Here is a 6,000-nt window from a genome sequence, read left to right as displayed (position 1 = left end):
ATATTTCAGAGGCAATTCCCCCCCTCCACACCGGGGCTCATTTCTGCTTTATCGTAATAGACTATTGTTGCATTTAATGTCTCTTATTTATCTTGCTTTGTTTTTCTGTGAGATATTTTTATTTTTATGTCTTCCTGTTGTGCTGAGTTACCAGCATTCTCTGTCTGTAAATAGCTATGATGTCTTGCTCTACATTCGTTCCCTCCGTCTAACCACAGCAAGCCACAACCTCAGCACAACGGTGCACTTAAACATTTAAACCGTGTTTATATAGAGGGAACTTTTTCTCTTTCCCCCTCTCTGCTCATATCGGATGAACATGAGTTTGCATGCAAGCGCCTCCTTTGCAAATTGGTTCAGAGGAAGAGTGGCGCGCTGTCCGCTGTTCATTCAGGAGGCTCATCTGGATATTTTCAGAACCACAAAGTTCTGCTCATTTCTGTGATTCAGAATATAACTAATGAACAACCAGAATTCAGTTTCGCAGAAAAGGAGACAACCAATCAATCAAGTCTATTTGCATGGTATATTTCAGCGATAAGGCGGTTCAAAGTGCCTTGGGTCATAAAAACGACATTCAGTCAAAGATTGAGAAACGACATTACATTAGGACCGGTTCCCTCATCAGAATCATTACCACACGTCAAATATTTTGATCAATGTTTCATTTGTTATGGTTCAAAAGAAACTCTAAGCCAGTGGGTTTTTATCTCTGATTTGAAGGAGCTCAGTGTTTCGGCTGTTTTGCAGTTTTCGGGACGTTTGTTCCAGATTTGTGCTGCGCAGAAGAAGTTGGATGCAACTCACAATCAACCAAAAACTGACTCTTTGCAATTTTTCTCGATTGCTTTCGTGCAGCTGCCAACTCGAGTTCCACGTTTTCAAAACTGCCGACACGCAGACAGTAACGGAGGCGCCTCTGGTCAAAGTGACACGTTTTGTCTGCAGAAGGCTTTAACCGGGCCGAAACACGGAAAAACGTGAAACGGAAGCAGATGTTTCATTCAAATGACACGACGTGTCGCCAAGTGTCTGAGCTGTTCCGGTCAGTCACTGCACCATGGTAACATATTGCTTTGTGTTCAGTCCATTTCTTATATTTCTACAGAGACTGAAAAATTGAATCCAGAATCAGAAATGCTTTGATGCAAATTTTAGCGATTTCAGGATTTTATAAAATTTTTTCCCAACTCCGGCTGAAATCCTTAATGCTGCACATATTCCAGTAATTATCAAAATAGAAATGAGTAAAGGCTTGAAATGCATAATAATTCTGAAAGAAAAAAAGAATAAATTTCATTTTTAGAACCGAATCACTGAAACAGACGAACTGTTTGAAGATATCGGATTTTACTCGAAACTTCAGACAGAACTGAACCCGATTCGGAGCCTTATTTTTGTCACATGCAGCCTGACACAAACGCACAAATTGTTGTTGAAAAGGTTGATGCACAGAGTGTTCATAACGTGTCTTTTCACATAATTTCATGTTTGTTTTTCACCTGTTTGTTTATTCTTTCACCCACTTTACCTGGACTGGATCGAACAGAAGTTCCTTGAGACATTTATTCAGAGTCGAATCTCCAGCACTTTGACACATGGCGTCCTTCGTCTCGTCAACACCAGCGTAATCTGACCTTTGACAAGTGCAAGAAAAATAGAGGTGTGTTAAAGCCAGCATGTTATAAATACAAGTTCCTCCACAATGAAAGTGAATGATTTGTGGTTTAGAAAAAAAACAAAACAGTTGGGTGAGAGGAAGCAAGTGAGACTGAAAGTGAGAAAACTAGGAAGCAAACATATAGACACACAACATGAGGTATAAACTATTGATATTCAGAAGATCATGAGGTCTAATGCCACCGTAGCACATAGACACAGATAGATAAAGAAATCGTGCTCAAGAGTTCAAAAGTACAAGTGTGTTAGCTCACACTAAAAGTATGTATCTTGGGCCGAACAGGAAATAACTAAATAACAAACATCTTGCAGGTGAAAATCTGGGAAGTGTCATTTTTTTCCTCCACCTTTCGTTTCAGCTGAAACGAAAATGAAAATGAAATGAATGAACCAGGAAAATGAAACATATAAAAAATGTGCTTATTGTTGGAGATGAGGCAGTAAATGGAATCGGATGCCAGGAAAGCGAGGAGGATGACACGATATCTGATCCAACTCACCAAACCCTCTCTAAGCACTGACCAGCCAAGTATTGAGACTTTAGTTGTGCATGTTTTTGCTAACGATCTGGCAAAACAAAGATCAGAGATTCTGAAGGAGGACGTTACCACTCTTTTGACATGTATTGATAAAATTGAAACTGAAGTTATTTCTCAGTGGACCAACTCCATCACCTTGATGGCGAGACGAAAAACAAGGTAAACAAATGGCTGATTAAAACCTGTGACCTTCATTCATAACCTGAGGATCTATTGGCAGCGTTTCCACCTGCGCTATCTTAACAAACATGGGATAAAGCTACTCTCTGCAAACCTTCGCTTCAGAAGAACAGGCTGAAGGATGTCTGACTACCCTCTGCATTTCAGAAACAAACTATTTCAAACAGACTGACACAACATCGACTGCAGACAGAGGGACTGGTTCGCCTCCTTCCTCCTTCCTCATTCCTCATTCTCTGCATTCACAAAATGCCTATAAAGAAATGTCTTCTGGACCCGATGTTCTCAAATTTACCGGATGGAACGAGTCAGCATGTTCGGCTCGGCACTTCTCTTTACTTAGCCGCCTGCCTCTGACTCCCCAGAGGATCCATCACTCTGCGTTTCTGAGGTCTGAGACCCGGATCCAGATATTATCTTTACACCTGTCTGCCTCCAGAACGTCTCTGTCCGCAGGAACTGCAAAGCAGGACATTACCTGTCCGGATCACTACAAGAAAATTTACAAAACACAGAAATGCAGAATGCAGCGGCCTTAATTCAAACCTCAGACTGAACTATCTGCCTCCAGCTCACTTAAACTGGCCCTTTCTAAATACCAGATCTCTCTGTGCTGAAGCTCTATTAACTACTGACTTCATCACTCAGCATAATATCAATGTTATGTTTCTGACAGAAACATGGTTGAATGACAATAATGAATCACCTGATTCAATTAGCTTTACGCTGCTAACTGAATCAGCGCCTCCTAACGACAACTTTTTAAGTGAGAATAGAAAACATAAAAAAGGAGGAGGCGTGGCTTCAGTATTTAAGAATATCATAAGTTGTAGTAAAATTTTTTTGGGTCATTTCACCTCTTTTGAGTATCTTGGAAAATTGAGGTAAAAGGCCACAAATGAACTTTGACAGTAACTCTATACAAAACTCCAACATACGTGGAAAATTTCTTCACTGACTTTATGAACTTTTATCTCTCATATGCATTGATTAGGACTGTTTAATAACTATCAGTGATTTCAACCTCCATGTTGACAAGCCCCGAGACAAACAGGCGAATAAGTTCTTTCATATAATTAGAGAGTTTTGGTCTAACGCAACATGTCAAACAAGCAACACACACTCAAGGACACACACTGGACCTGGTTATCAGTAAGGGTGTGATTGTTTCCAATGTCTGATGTCGCCGTGTCAGATCACTTTCCTGTTATCTTTGGAAGCACTTTATCCGTTAACCCCCTTGGACAAACAGCTACTATCACAAACCGTTCTTGCACAGAAAACACAGCAGAAACATTTAATCAAATCTACTCTTCTTCCTCGCCCTCAAGCTGTAATGATGTAGATGAGTTGGTAGAAACTTCAGATATCCCTGCTGCAGAATTACAGGCCGATCTCCAACCTCCCATTCATCAGGAAGATTATTGAAAAAGCTGTTTAAACAGTTAAATACTGTATCTTCCTAATGATAACCAGCCGCTTTGATGTCTTTCAGTCTGGTTTCCACTCTCACCACAGTACTGAGATTGGCCTAGTCAAAGAGTGCAATGACATTCATCTAAACACAGACTGTGGAAGAACCACAGTGCTGGTTCTGTTGGACCTCAGTGCAGCTTCTGACACTGTTGATCATGACTTATTACTGAATCGACTGAAGAGTTGGGTCGGACTCTCCGGTCCAGTACTTAACTGGTTTGAATCCTACATAAAGAACAGGAATTTCTTTGTTTCAGTAGAAATCTTCTCATCAAAGAGGTCAGAAGTCACATGTGGGGTTCCCCAAGGCTCAATCCTCTTACTCAATATTTATATGCTCCCACTAGCTCAGGTTATAACAGGAAATAATATTAGCTACCATAACTACACAGATGACACACAGCTCTACATTACGATGTCACCAGGTGACTCAGAGCCCATCCAGTCACTGAACAGATGCTTAGAACAGATAAATGTGTGGATGTACCAAAACTTTCTCCAGTTAAACACAAACAAAACTGAAGTTATTATCTTTGGACCTAAAGAGGAACGATGTAGAGTCAATGCACAGCTTCAGTTACTACAGCTGGAAACTAGAAATCAGGCTAAAATTTGACCTGAACCTTCAGAGTCACATAAAGACAAAGTTGGCCTTCAATCACCTGAAGAACACTTACAGGATTAGAGGACTAATGTCTCAGCGAGATCTAGAGAAACTGATCCCTGCGTTTATGTTTAGTCGCATTGATTGTTGCAGCAGCGTCTTCACAGGTCTGCCTAAAAAAATCAAACCTCCAGCTGCAGCTGATCCAGAACGCTGCTGCCGGAGTTCTCACTAAAACCAGAAAGAACCAGTTCTAAAGTCCCTACACTGGCTCCCTCAGAGAACAGACTTTAAAATGCTGCTGTTAGTTTATACATCACTCAACGGTTTAGCATCACAACACGTTAGAGATCTGCTGTTGTTGTTTCATCAATTCAAGGACACTCAGGTCTTCTGGTTCTGGTCTTCCCTCAATCCTCAATCTCAATGAGGAGAAGCAGCAAATCTGATTAAAACACATTCAATGTGAAAAACCAAAGCAGCTCCAGACAGCAGCTAGGAAGTGAGAGTTTGCACAGAAAGGAGTCTCTCAAATGGGAAATGGTCTGAAGCTTACCAGCTCATTACGACAGATTGGCTTAAGGAACACAAATCTATGTGAAGACTTGATCTCAGTCCTAGAACATGAGTGGCAGGGGTGTGTAGGGGTGTGTGTGTGTGTGTGTGGGGGGGTGTGTGCGGGGGTGTGGGGGTGTGTGTGAGAGAGAGCAAGACAGGCTACAAACCTTGCACCAGTTCTGTCAGGAGAAATGGCCCAAATTCCAGCAGGCTATTGAGAGATCGCTGAAGAAAACCCAAACCGTCTGACCGAGACGTCCTCAGTAGGGCTGCAGGATTTACTGGAAAAAAACTGACAGTGATTTTTTTTTTTTTGTTTATACCAACCCTGCAATATATGTATGAAAAACTGTATGAATTTTCAACAGATTCCTTGAAGAGGCCCTTATGTCTGCCATCTTGTCCACAGTTAACCTGCTGCTTTTTCAGAACGCAACTAGTACATTTATTTGATGTATTTGAGAGTTATTCTTATTGCTGTTGGAGATGTTATTAGTGGATACTGCAATGATAACATCAGCTGTCGCATATGCACATTTTCTTCTTTCTTCTCATTCTCATCTTCGCTTCCGTCACTCTGTGACCTTTAACCTGTTTGGCAATTTTATTTATGTCCGACAACAGCTGGAATAGATTAACTAACAACGACTTCCCTTCTGATACTTTGCAATAAGAATAATGCACACGCTGACATTGCGATGAAATGCAACGCCACTCCTGAGTCGCCGTTTTTCCAACATTTTTAATCTAACCGGACATTTAGTTTTACAGCACCGCACGCAGTGACGATGTGAAGAATGAAACCTTTACGGCCGTTCAGGATGCCGTTCCTGAAACCACATAAAAAATGTGGCAAGCACTTTTCATAAAAAAAGAAAAAAACAAAAGACTTTGAACAGACCGCAAAGAGGGTGCCCGCAATCAAACCAAACAGAAGTGAACGGGCGCGAGTTATGTATTCGT

Source organism: Xiphophorus hellerii, chromosome 8, assembly GCF_003331165.1.
Source record: "Xiphophorus hellerii strain 12219 chromosome 8, Xiphophorus_hellerii-4.1, whole genome shotgun sequence".
Taxonomy (NCBI): domain Eukaryota; kingdom Metazoa; phylum Chordata; class Actinopteri; order Cyprinodontiformes; family Poeciliidae; genus Xiphophorus; species Xiphophorus hellerii.
This window is presented reverse-complemented; position numbering follows the sequence as displayed.